Source organism: Lonchura striata, chromosome Z (genome assembly GCF_050655825.1).
Source record: "Lonchura striata isolate lonStrDom1 chromosome Z, ASM5065582v1, whole genome shotgun sequence".
Lineage (NCBI taxonomy): Eukaryota > Metazoa > Chordata > Aves > Passeriformes > Estrildidae > Lonchura > Lonchura striata.
The window spans coordinates 6,947,040-6,960,895 of NC_140740.1; positions in this window are offsets into that span (position 1 = coordinate 6,947,040).

The window sequence follows — 13,856 nt, forward strand, 5'->3', positions numbered from 1 at the left end:
TGTGCTAAAACACAAGACCCCTTTTTGTGACCCTTCACATCTCTTTTTACTAAGGCTCATTTTGAGTTCTGGTGAAGTAAGGGGCAGAAATGCAGGAGGTTTGGGCTTTGCTGCTGCAGCTATGAAAACATTGGTAACTTAATTCTACTGCAGAGAAAAGAAAGACCAGGAGGAGGAAAAACAGGAGGAGGAAAAAAGGAAAAAGTGGGGGGCGGGAAGGAAAGAAACATGGAGAGAAATAAAAAATGCAATTAAGAAGAAATAAGAAATTCATAACTTGAGCCTGTCTGGAGCTTGTCTGAACTAGAGGTCCAGAGGCACAAGGTTTGCAGAGAGAAAACACAAGTGTTACATTCCAGTTTGGAACAACTATTTTCCTTCACAGATACGTACCTGTGAAATGCCCTGTTGAAAACCTGTAGGAATAAACCCTGGCTTTGTGAGACAGTCATTAATGTTTTTTTTCCCCCACCAGATTTTGTGAGTGAGGAGCTGCAGAACAGGGGGAAAGGCTGGCATGCCCCCCAGAAAAAGACATAGCAGGACAAGAGAGTTTTGGCCAGTGGTGTCAGGAGTAGGGTGCAGGCTTATCCCAGCTTGGATCTTGAGACTCTTGCACTTTTTCTGCCCAGGGCAAAGTTGAGACACTTAGAGCCTGTGTCCTAATCCTTGACTAAGTAGGGGAACATGGTATAACAGAGCAGACATGCTGTAGTTTGTATCACCCTGAAGAGAGAGCCCAGTATTCGGATACTCAAATGCTGCCTGCTCATGCTTCAGGGCAGAAAAGAAGAAAATATATCCTTCATTTTTACTTTAACTGGTTTGTAAACATAACCTAAAATCTCCAGGTATTCTACTGGCACACTAACAATCCTGCTGATCTACACCTATCCATCTGAACTATTCTGTAAGTGCATCCAGAGCTGCCATCTGTCTGTCAGGGTATGGCCAAAGCACAAAGTGCTGTGTAGGCTGGTGTAAATCATCTCAGGAAGCAGGGTAACTGCAAAATCAGCACTGCCTGGGGGAAATAAAATCAGAAAAGCATGCTCATGCTCTTTGTGTATTCATTTCTATCTTGCCATTCCTGATGCTGCCTGAGCGCCTTAGCTTGGACTCACCAATCAATTTGTAACATTTCAGAGCAGCGTAAGTCTATTCCTGCTCTGAGGGCTCTGATTTGGTGTTTTAAGTTGTGGGTTTAAAGCTTTCACCTTGTATATCACTTGGTGTGTGCTGCTTTTCAGAGTTCTCAGATTCTTGTGACTCATCTAATATTTTCCAGCTGGTGATTCCAGAGGAAGAGATGTGACCCAACAGCTGATGTTTTATACAAAGAAAGAGTATCCTGTTTGCACAGCACTGTTTCAAATTCATATTGCACGTGTCCAAAGTTAAACCCATGAATCTGTCCAGGCAGATAATCATTCTGCTGGGAATTTTATTTTATGTAACTTAAAACAGATCCTGAAGGTTCCAAAAAGTCACAGCACCTGGGACTTCTACTTTCCAGAACACAGCCTCAAGATGAAAAGGCTGAACAGGCTTCTTGTGCATTTTTTTCTTGTATTCTCAGGTGGTTTTTGCAGTTTCAAATCTAGTTGATCTCAACAGAATTCTACTGATAAATATAAGAGTGCAGAAAGATCTTTCTGATATAATTTTTCCATTCAACACTAGATCCTCCCCAAAGCTGCTTTTCTCAGGCTCAAATTTTACTGTGTGTTCCTAATAAAACTCTCATAAATGCCCAACCATTCAAGACTTACCACAGACCATATAGCTTTCTTCAACAAAATTACTGGGCAGCAAACCCTAAAGGCTGCTGCGTTCTCAACTAGGCTGCCACAGGTTTTACAGCTACGTCTAGATTTGCTTTCCCAGCAGTTGTGCAACCATTCTGCTCGCTGGCTGTAGGGGCAGCTGCTGGTTAAGTGTGTCAGCAGGCTGCCAGGGCAGCCCTGCTGCTCTGGAGCCTCTGCTCCGCTCTGACCATTTCGGCTGGGTCACTTTTTCCCCACCAGCATCACTCGCTGAGCTGAGTTCCAGCCCACGGGGTTGTAGAGCCTGGATGCTGAGGTCCCCCGGGAGCATCAGGAGCCGTCATGTTTCCGGCACAGACTTGGCTCAGCCCACCAAAACCACCTGCAGCCTCTAACAAATTCACAGCCCGTTTGCTTTCTTTTCAAGTCCGACAAATTCCCGGTGTTTCCTTGGTAGCCCACCCCGGCTGGCAGCGCTGCTCATAGGAAGGTTGCATGAGGACAGGACTGCATGTGGCAAAAACACCCTTCCAAAAAAAAAAAAAAAAAAAAAAAAAAAAAAAAAGAAAAAGAAAAAGAGAGAAAAGAAAGGGGAGGGAGAGAGGGAGAGTACAAAAAAAAAAAAAAAAGTCTGAACACTGGGTTTGTAAATAAACAGCAGTAAGTTATCAGTAACATAACTGTACAGCAGGAAACATTTCTGTCAGATTCTGGAAAGCCAGCCACGGCAGGAAGTTGTTACGTAAACTCCAAAACTGCTACTATTTGAAAGTATACTTTGATCAACAAAGGGAGAAAAGATGCATTTCATGCTTTTCACTCTGAAATACATCAATATGTGCAATTTGAGGTAGCTCTTTTCAGGGGGGAACCTCAAGTTTGCAGACTTGCAATTTGCTGTGACTGTTAAACCTCACAGCATTGGCAGAACACACATGAGAGCAAAGAAACTGGGCATTGTTCCCCAAATTTCATCTGCTGCTTAACTTGTTACTGAAGGATCTGAACCTCTGAAGCCAGAAGAGAGGAGCTGGACACTGGCAAGGGGTGCAAAGTTGGGCACCCCACCTCCCACCTTGCCTGAGCCCTGGTGCTCTCTGCTGGTCTTTGCTCCATTTTCCTTTTCCCAAACGGTCACAAACTAGCAAGGTTCAGCCAGGAAAGCTGAGTCTATCTGTTTTCCCAAACGGTCACAAACTAGCAAGGTTCAGCCAGGAAAGCTGAGTCTATCTGCTGTGAGTCAAGAAACCTATCTATAGCCCCAGGTGTGTTTGATAATCCATGATAATACAGCACACATGTCCAGAGGCAGGGGAGAAGCTTGCTGAAGAGAAATAAGAGGAGGTGGATGGATTATTCCAGTCCTGGAAAGCATGATGGCCAAAGACCTGGAAAGTAAGGAATGACTCTTTGTGATAGAAAAGAGGTATCTTGATCAAAGCCTTTTCTATGATTAGTGGTACCTATCCTAACTTCCAATAAATTCAGTAGAAACAGAATCCAAGGACACTGTGTGCCTAAATCTTATGCCAAATCCAGATTTTGAAACAGTAAACCATCCTTCTGATCTCACACAGTGCTAAATGCTGAGCTATTCCACTGGAATTACCAGGCTGAGTAAACAAAATCAAAACCAGGTTCATGGGGATGACCCAAAACTTTTGATGCATGTGTGAGGCAGACATTCCAGCTGGGTAAAGAAAACTGCAGACCTCAGCTCTTACAGCCCAGACAGTGTCACTGACATTGTCCTACAGAAAGGCAGAGTTGGAGCAAAAGGGCATTACTCTCTTGGGGTAGGCAAATCTCCCTCAGGTGCACCACCCCTGCCTTTCTATACACCCTGGGATGCTGAAAGGCAAAACTCAGGTTTTCTCTCCTTTCAGGCATGCTTGGCTACTAATGATCACAAACTGAAGCTCTCCATGCATTTTAAGTCCACCACACTAATTGTGGAGGGGTTTCCTTTATTATCAAGGTGATTATTTTGTGATGTTCACTCCTGATGGACTAAAATACTCTGATGACATAAGCCAGAGCTCACTTTCTACTGGGAAGGTTTAGGACCTGCCTAAACAACACTTAATCAGCTATTAGGCATTTTTTGGGTAGTGAATAATTTTGTACTGATTTAGGGATTACAGGCTGCAGAAAGGAGTCAGAACACAGGTTCCCTGAAAACTCCAATTTTTCCAGATGCTCTAACGGGTTCTGCATTGCTCTAATGTGCTTGAAAGGCAAAGACAACCTGGGACTGGCATCAAGAACAGGGCTTGTCCTGCTGGGCCACAAGGAAGACACAATTTGCACAAAACTCTCTTCTCCTGTATTAATTCCTGTACTGAAAAGCCAATACACTTTTATTTCATGTTCCCACCTATTGTATGTGTAAACACTCATATCAGTAATGTGAACAGCAGTTCAAATTACAGCTTGTGGTGGAACAAACATCTTGTTTGTGGATAGTGCAGTAGTGTTCTGTCCAGCGGCAGGTAAGGCAAGGTTTGTTCCTACTTCTGAAAACCACATGACTTTGTGTTTATTTCAAACTGATACACATGGAGCCACTTCAGAAAGCTGGGCTTCTTGTGCTTCTTGGAATCACACATGAAGTGCTGAACCTGATCCCACACAGCCCAGCAGCAAACCATCCCCATAAGCATAAGTCTCTTTTGAGAGGACAGAGTGTTATTAAGAAAATGGATTTTTGAAGGCTGAGAGAATAATTACCCCCGTCCTTTATTTTTTTCCCCTTGGAGAAGAACATCATGTGTTCTGATTAACCTTAAAGTTTTGAACCCTAGAAAACATTATGTAATGTGTTATATTAGGAATGTCATGCAAAACCAAGATAAATAGTTCTCCAGAGGTTTCACAACAATAACAAACTATAACAGATAGGCAGAGATAATTTCAGAACATCTCATTTCAACACTGTTAACCTACATAAGAGTTTTTGACTCTATAATGAACAAAACTATCTATACTCAGGTATATCTGAGAACGAAATAAATATTTAAATTAGGTCATATTGCTACATTTTATGTAGATAATTTCTAGCACCAATATTTTTAAAGCAAACTGCCAGAACTAGGCTGGTGAACATCACACTCTCCAGCATTTCAGGAATCCCCCTCTGGAGCAATGGAGACAACAGGCACAAGTTTTCCTGGATTATAAATAACCAGATTTGACCTGGCTGTCTTGCAGTTATGCGAGTTCAGTGTGGAAGAGGAAGCAGATTAGGGGCCTCATGCTGCCTATTTCTGAGCCAGGAGGTTGCTTTTACAGTACTGGCAGGAAGCAAAGGAGTAGGACAGGAATAATTGCTGTCCCCTGGGAGTGAGCAGATAATTGAGTGGCACATCTCCCCACCTCCTGTGCACCATAAAGCAACTCCTGTACCATAGAACAGATGTATCTGGCTAGTTTGGCATCTTAAAGGGCACAAACTAGCATGCTGGGCTCTCAGTATGTCAGTGTGTCAAAGTAACTCAAGGCCAGAGTAGGTTGTCTTTTCTTTGAGCCTGAGAACTGGTTCTGGGCAGCAATCAGCTTCTTACAGTATTTTGGAGGTGTGTGTTCATGGCTATTTGGGACTGCACCACTTACTGTTGAGCTGGCAGGTCTTAATTAGTATTTCCACAGAATACACTGCTTCCATGCCAAACCTGTGCCACTGACTGATTTTCTGTTTCATTGGTTTTCCAGAATGATGCGTAGGTGCTACTGAAGAGAAAGTAAATAAAAAGAAAGCAGTAGGTCAGGGAAAATACTTTATCCAATGCTCATGACTTACTTGTCTTCTACTAGTTGCTAAAAATATTTTTTTCCCCACTGGAAAACAAAAATACATATATCAATGTCTTGGACCATGGTATTTGCAGGAGTATGCACCTCACATTGCCAATCTGAACAGTCATGGATGTCCTGTGCTGTGCTATTTTCTTGATTTACTGCTGATTCCCTGGCACTCATAAGAAAAAGTAGAGAGAAAATCTAACAGTGAATGTGCTGTGTGTCCCAACTCGATACCAACCCACACAGAACTCTCTGAACACTCACAAAACTTATTGACTCTAATAAAAGCAGTGCATTGTGGAAGAAGAGCTGAAACCCCTGAGGGAGAGAGGTTAATGTCAGCACCAGAAAAGCCTGCTCCCCAGGGCCAGCACGCCCGTGCTGCTGGATGCAGGAGAGCCAGGAGGATGCATGGCAGGAAGGCCTGGAGCAGCAGGAGGCTCCCCTAGGAACAGCTGCAGTCCTTAAAAGAGGTGTTGTCTCTAAGCCCTTCTAAACCTAAGCTCTTGATACACCAGCTGCTTTTGAAAAAGTAACTTTAAGTTATCCCAGGCTTCTTTTTTAGTGTAAGAGGAAATAATACTGATGATTAGGTTTTTGAATGGTGCAGAAATCCCTGAGAGCAAGGTAAAAGTGTGCATTAAAAATAGCTCAAAGACCAGAGTGTGACATTAAAAAAATATGATAAACTAGTCATGTTCATTGATTTCTTAAGCCAACTACTGCAAGTCACTCTGTGTCAGATCTGAAAAAAATTCAACCATAACAACAACAATAAAAACAACAACAACAAGAGAAAAACAAAAGAAACCAACTATGGGTTCCATGTTGGAGTGTACTTTTGGCACTCCAGTTGTGTAACTTAGCCCCACTTCCTTGCCTATTTTCATCAGAACTCCTCTGTAAAGCATAAGCTTCCTTCCATCAGTGCTGCAGGGACAACACAGTCACTCTGAAATACTAAAGGCATGGTGGTCTGATACATGGAAGTATGAAAGCTACATGCAATGGTTGTCATTATTTCTTTCTAAACACTGGCTCAAATGACAGATTGCTGACACTTCAGGACTCTACAAATATAAAATATGTGCTATACCTTCCCTGTCTCAACACACAGGCTTTCCCTCAGCTATATTCCTGTACTCTAGCAGCAACATTATCTGGGCTTAACAGCAATTCTCCCTGTGTGTTCAGCCCTGATTTACTTGTAAGGAACATATACATGTTTGCTGTATCCATTTGGGGTTTTGTTGTTTAGTTGAGTCTACTCTTGATGTAAGTTTTTGAGTTTAAGTTACTCATGGCTTTCCAAAAATCCTGTCAAACCTTTTAATAACAATAGTCACTGTTGACATTCACAACTCAAATTACACTGACTAATGTAGCCAAGTTTTTCTAAGCCTTTGTAATTCACCTTGCAGGAGTTGCTTGCTAAGGCCATAAGGGTCTACTCATTGATGATCATAAGGTATGGGATTTGGCCATTATTTTATCCTATGCCTAGGAATATATTCCTTAAAATAATTTGAAGAGTCTCATTATCCTCTAGAGTTACCAATGCCTTGCAAAAGAAATTTCCAAATCCTTCTCTACACTGTGGGGTATTGTGCATAGGCCTGTACTTTCATCTGTTCAAGATCAGAGAAGTTAGTCTTAGCCAATTAAATTAATTTATCACAAAGGTTTTAAGACAAAAAACCAAAGGTTTGAAAGTTTGAAACAAAACTAATATTTACAAACTGGTTTTTTAGCAGTCAGCAAGGATCTGATGAGAACAAAATTGCAACTAACCAATCCCACTTCCTTTATGGAAGGTTCTAATGAGGCTAAAGGCTTGTGAATAAGCAATAGAAGCCATAAACCTTGTCTTTCATTATGTTTTTGATATTGGCTGATGTGATATATTTATAAATAAATGAGGCAAACCAAGACTGGATTAAATACATTTGTGTGGGAGCAAATCATGAGAATCATACCAGAAAAGTGCCCAACCATACTACAAAAACACAGTTGTGACTTAAGTCCTTATCTTCTTTCCAAATCAATATTTCCAGCAACTAGGATATTGAACTAGGAAGAAACCCAACTGAAATTCAGGGACTGAGGTAAAAGTATGGTCAGTGCCAGTACTGAAAACCAGGAACACCTGAAATTTTCATGACCAACTGATACTTTTCTCTTTTTAAGACAGTGTTACTCAAGAGGATGGAAATGTCACCCAGTGCTTAGACAGCCAAAGTTTTGGGTAATACTTCTGTGGAAAACTGTCTGGAGGTTACTACAATGCATCTGTAGCTAGGAGGAGTTAATCTGCTGCTGTGGCTAGAAAAGCTAACACACTACCAGATTGTACAAACAGAAGCATTAACCTACAGTGCTCATGCAGAACTCTTTCCATTCCTGTCAGCATTTGCTAAACCTCATAAGAACAGCTGTATGTCTGGTTTTGGGCAAGGCACTTCCTGCAAGATGGGGAGAAGCTAAAGGATGCCCAGGAGAGAGCAGTGAGAGAAGCCTGTGAGCACATAGAAAATGTGCTCAGCAAGGAAAGACTGCATGGAACAGGACTGTTTAACCTAACATGAGGGAAGCACAACAAAAAGGCAGCTGCAAAGGGTCAGAGGAAAAATTTTGTTTCTTGGTCCATGAGATTCAGGAGAGGATGCAAAGAGCCTAAATCCTGGTAGGAAGCATTAGGTTTAATGTTTGAAACAGCTTGGTCTCTGCTGCGGGACATCTTAGAAAGAAAATTGCACAAATTTTTCCAAGCTGTAAAAAAACTTCACAACCATCCAGGTAGTTCATGATGCTGAAGCAGGCTGAAGATCTTAGAGACCTTTCCAGGCAAGAAGAGACCTTGGCCAGGGGGGGAGACATGTAAAGCTGTTCTGAGAATGGTGGTGTTGTTTCTCTGGATCTGGTGGAAATGTCCTGCCCCACAAAAGTGCTGCTTTTGATGCCTACTCCCCCTTGCTTTCCCCACTCTTTGTTGTCTCAAAGCAGGTGTTGCAGGCTGGTTGAAATAGCAATCTCCCAATATCTAAATGAGGAATACAACATCATGTTAATAAACCAAATTCTTCAGTGCTTTATACTTCCAATATTTTTATACTTTCTTTCTTTTTTTTGTACCCCACTTAAAACATTTAATGTATGTTTAAGTGTGCTGGTTTCCATGGGTGTAAGCAGACTAATACATAAAACTCTGAACCTTGACTGCCTTCTTGTCATACTATGATGTGGCTGTGCTAAAACTACTGGTTTCATGGCTGCATGTAATCTAATAACCAGTAGAAGCAGCAGTTGCAGACTGCTCCTGGCCTAATGACCCTATGGCTTTAATTGAATATATGATGCATCTTCACAGCAAATGTGAGGAGGAAGACAAACAGTGAGTGAAGCACAAGTTTCAGTTCATCCAATTTCGATTGTTTCTGCCATCTATTTATGTTGTTTCAAGAATTATTTTAGATTTTCACTTTATCTCACTGTCTTAAGAAAGCAACATAAAAAAGGAGATTGGTTTAAGACACCTACTTAGATAACATGCCAGTTTCCCCCCTCAAATTATCCAAGAAGAGCAGGCAGTTCCCTGCCTTCACCCTCCAGCCAGGATCACCAGGTATGCTTCCAAGAGAGATGAGCATGGACCCAACTGCAGCTCATGGTGCTGGATTGATTAGAGCAAATTCAACTGCTCCAGGTACCCTCTAGTCCACTCTGCTCTCACCAGCTTAAATAGGTGCCTAGAGAAAGCCAGGTTTTAATGTATTTCTAATTATTCCTGCCTCATGAGGCAATGCAGTAGCTTGGGCATGGGCTGGGTGTTTATGACCCCTCTGGATGGATCACTGTGTGGAATTTTCTGCTGTAAGCCTGCTGAGAGGTCCCATGGACAACTTAGGTTGTCCCCACCAGCTGCCAAAAACTGTACTAGACCAGCCTTTAGATGCAGAAAATACAGAAATATGCAATTTATGCATAAAAACTATTGCTTCTGCTGAAGCTAGAGGTCTAATCTGCTTGACTCTTGGAAATAACCTTCACCTTTCTGATATCTACCAGGTAGCATAGGCTGGACATAAACTGCTGAACAAGCTGCTTATTGCAGCATTCCCCTTGAGAAAGACATACAGGAGCAGATTCGTATCTGCAAACCTGCTCCTAACACACAACATGACATTTCACAGGCTAAGGGCTGCTTCTCTGGGCTCATCTAGTAACATCCAAGTTTGCCTCAAGCTTTGTCTCGGCACACATAACCACCAGGATAATCATCTGCCCAAAAGCAAGTTTTGATTTCATGTTACCATTAGGTCTGCCCTCAGAAGTGTGTCTGTAACACCTGCTCATTCAGTCTGGCACATCATCTGCTTAACATCATTATCCTTAGGAGGATTATAGTACTTCATGTAGTTTTAAAAGGCAAAAACTAGACAGTCAATAGATGTGAAATTGTACACTCAAATATACAATTGTACAATGAAATTAAATAAAATATATTCTTTGTACTTGTTAAGAGATATAGAGAATTTTTTTTGCAAACTACCTCTAAGGAAAATTGACATGAATAATCAATTGTTTTCCATATTACATGACAAAAATTTATGTCAATTACTTAACTTTTCCCTATTTTGTGAATTTTGAAGTGCTTAGATTACTTTGTGTATTTTTCCTAATTTTTGAATTAACAAAGCCATTACTAAATTTCACTAAAGAAAGTTTTGTATGCACTCTTTTTCAGAGGTGAAGCCAAGACTTTAGGGAGGTTTACAGTGATGATATTTATGCAGATAAGAGGACCACCATCAAACAACGTCTCTTTGAATTTTAACTTCATGAGTTCAGCTACTTTGCTATTGGAGATAAAAGGAACGACCTAATGCAGCACAAAAAATTTCTTCCTACCAGCTGACTTTTTATCTATCAAATGCTTCTGCATCTGGGCACTCTGAGAGATGGGGAACTCAATTGATTAGGCCTCAGATCTGATTTAGTATCTACACATTACATTAACATCAAACTAAATTTACTGGCTTTTGCAGCAATGTGAATGAATTGCAAAAAAAAAAAAAAAAAAAAAGCAATGTAAAATTATGAAGGAAATTCTCTAAATTCTCATATGGTTCATCTTCATTAATGCTCCAATAGCCTGAAGGTATTTTATCCCAACAGTCTGGAATACAAAATAAGATTATAAGAGAAACATTCCTTGTAATAGATAGTAATAATATATTGGGGTTTAGTACAATTCTTTGAATTAAATCTGAACTGACAAAATCTGAAAGAATGTCTGACTGGTTTTCTTCGCCTGCAGCTTAGATCACTTCACACATTGTTGTAGCCAACATCTGTTCAGAACATCTCAACTTAATGTTTTCCCAGCAATTACAGCCAGGTCACAGCAAAGGACAAAATTAATATTATTTTCATTTGCGCAACTAATATCTGCCTATCTACCTCTATACTAAAATCCCAAAACATAAATTTCTCACCCTGTGACAAACTATACTATTTTCTATTTCACACTCTGGTAGACTCCAACCCATCCCAGAGTCTTGGAAGCCTTCTCTGCGGGTGAAGGTTAAAAGCAGTATTTTCCTGGGGTCAGGACCCCTTGGTGCAGGCAGAGAAATATTCCTCACACCCTGGGTTCCAACAGTTCAATGCCAGTGTGTTGGCAGAAAATAGTGTAAAGATTGAAAGAATCTCCAAGAGAGACATTTGAGAGAGAAAGTGAGCAAGGTATGGAGGAAGTAGATTTGTCTTGAATTTCTAACAGACTTTAACTTCTCCATGCTGCTTGTCATAGGAATATAATTAGCCTGGTGTTTAAAGCAATTGTTCAACAGGATGGCAAAGGCAAAGGTCAATTATAACTTGTGTAATTTATTGCATAATAAGTTCTTGCTCCCTAATTATGTTTGTGGGAGTGCTTTTATTCTAAGGCCGCTGCCAAATTTGACCCTCTTCTGCAAATAATTTTGAGTCTGCTGAGAACTCATGAAGAACTGGAAATAGGGAGAGTCATCCAGTCCTGAAATTATCTGTCTCACAAAATTTGCCTCTGGGGAGCTTCTGAAGCAAGGCCATAACATATGGCATGTGTGACAATTTATCAGATTGTGTTATTCACAGGCCTGGTCTGCATACTTCAAAAAGCAATCATTTTCCCAGGGGGTGATTCACACAAATTAATTATTTTTTGTTTTAAGTGAATGTCTGTGCTACACATTGCCTCCATATTTATGCTCACTCACATCTCCCCTACACCACTGTTAGCAAGGACAATTTTAAGAGGATGAGGGAAAACCACCTTCATCTGAGAAGCACATATCTGATGATACTGTCCCACTAGATTGGAGATCATGTTTATAGTCTGCCAGGGAGATAATGTGGAGTTAATGTGGCAACTTGGGCGTTTGCCCACAAACTTTAGGCAGTTTTGCAGACTGCCCTTCCAGACTGAGCTCAGAGAAAGGCAAAGCCTGCTTTAAACTTCTACCATAGGTAAACATAAAGTGGAATTATTAGGACAGCCTCAGAACTGCAGCATCGTAATTCTGCAGCACTGTGGTGATGTAGGAGAGCAGTTTGTGTGCAAGCACAGAGTACCTTCTCAAAGCCATAAAGTGAACTAAAGAGGGTTTTTTAGTTTTGAGTTTTTTTGTTGTTGTTTTTTTTTTTTTTTTTTTTGACAGAATACTGAAAAATTCAAGTCGGTACTTTTCTAATTATTATCTCTCTGTTGTCAATCAAAATCTCAGCATCTCTTAAACAAACATTTCAAATAATTTGGAGACATTTTGCCAAAACCTTAGAACACGACAGTATCCAGACATTGTTGTATAAATAGTTTCTTCTTTACCCAGATACCTAAGTCTATGCTGAACAAAACCAGAACAACCCTAACCTTAAAAGAGGAAACACAAAAGAAATACCAATTCCTACCCTAGAAATTCTTATTCCTTATTTTATTTTGTTCTTTTTCTGTACAGCAGGACCACTGCTCTTTGAATCACACACTTCTCTTGCAATTCAATTAATTATAATTAACTGGGTTGTTACTGCACTCTTCTATGCAATGCACAAATGTGTGGGACAGAAAGCAACCAGCAAAGAACAAATCCAGTGGTCAGGTAAGGCAAGAATAGAAGTGCAGAGGAAAGGAGAGGTTTGTCTTCATTCAAATGTGCTAATGGGAGAGTAGGCAGAACCCTGTGCCTTTGCCTTTGCTGGGACTATTCATGTGCATAAAATTTTAAAGAAGATCAAAGAGCTGTGGGAGGGAGTGGAGAGGAGGTTTGAAATTCTCAAATTCATTCAAGTGAGTTTTTGCCTCTGAGCTTAAATTTGGCTCAGTGTTGTGGATCAATCACTTTGTTGTGTGGGCAGGCTGGGGTGGGACACACACACACAGGCACACAGGGTTCTGTTGGGGCCAAATGTACATTACACAGTGAGATAGTAGAAATACTTCACACAGGCAAAATATGCTGAATAGCAAGACAAAAAACAGCCCTTCTTATCTTTTTAGGTTGAGGGGAACTTGATGTGATTGAAGAGCAGTGGTGTCTTCCTTAGTGGAGGAAGACAAAAAAGGAGTAAGTCTTCTCTTTTTTTTTGGTTCCCATCCTTTTTTCCCTTTCTCTGTGTTTTCTGTTCTTCTAGGGATTGTGATTATTCTTGACACTTCCCTGTTTTCTCCTGTGTTTTTACCACATACGGGATTTTTACATCTGGTATACTTATTTCTTATTGTTTGTTGTGTCTGCTGAACAGTTATGATTTGTGCTTTCACCCTCAGCCTCCTGTTACTCCCCCATGCCTATATCTTCACAGCCTCTACCATAATTTTCTGCCACCTTTTGAGGACCTCTGGGGTGTCTCAAAAGGAGAGACCTCTTGAGGATCTCTGCCACAGAGTAGGACAATTCCAAAGCTGTGTTATCAGAGACCTCATTTTGGGCCCCAAATTTTGTGCAGTGTATTTGGGAGACTTAAAAGACAATTCTAGAGTCCCTATTTCCTAAATGTAAATATGGATGTGTAGCAGGCAGGAGGACATGTAGCTATTACTGCCTTTCCCTGTCTTCAACAGGGTTTCTATTGTGTCAGGAAGCATGCCTCCATCATATCAGTAGTCCTTAGCTAGGTCTCTGTGATAAGTAGGACACAACCTTCTTATGTAATAATAAATACTGTAAAACACATTAAAAAACCCCTCTGCCTGACCTTCAAACACTTTTCAAGAAATTGTTTAAGCATTTTCCAGATAAGGCAGCAGAT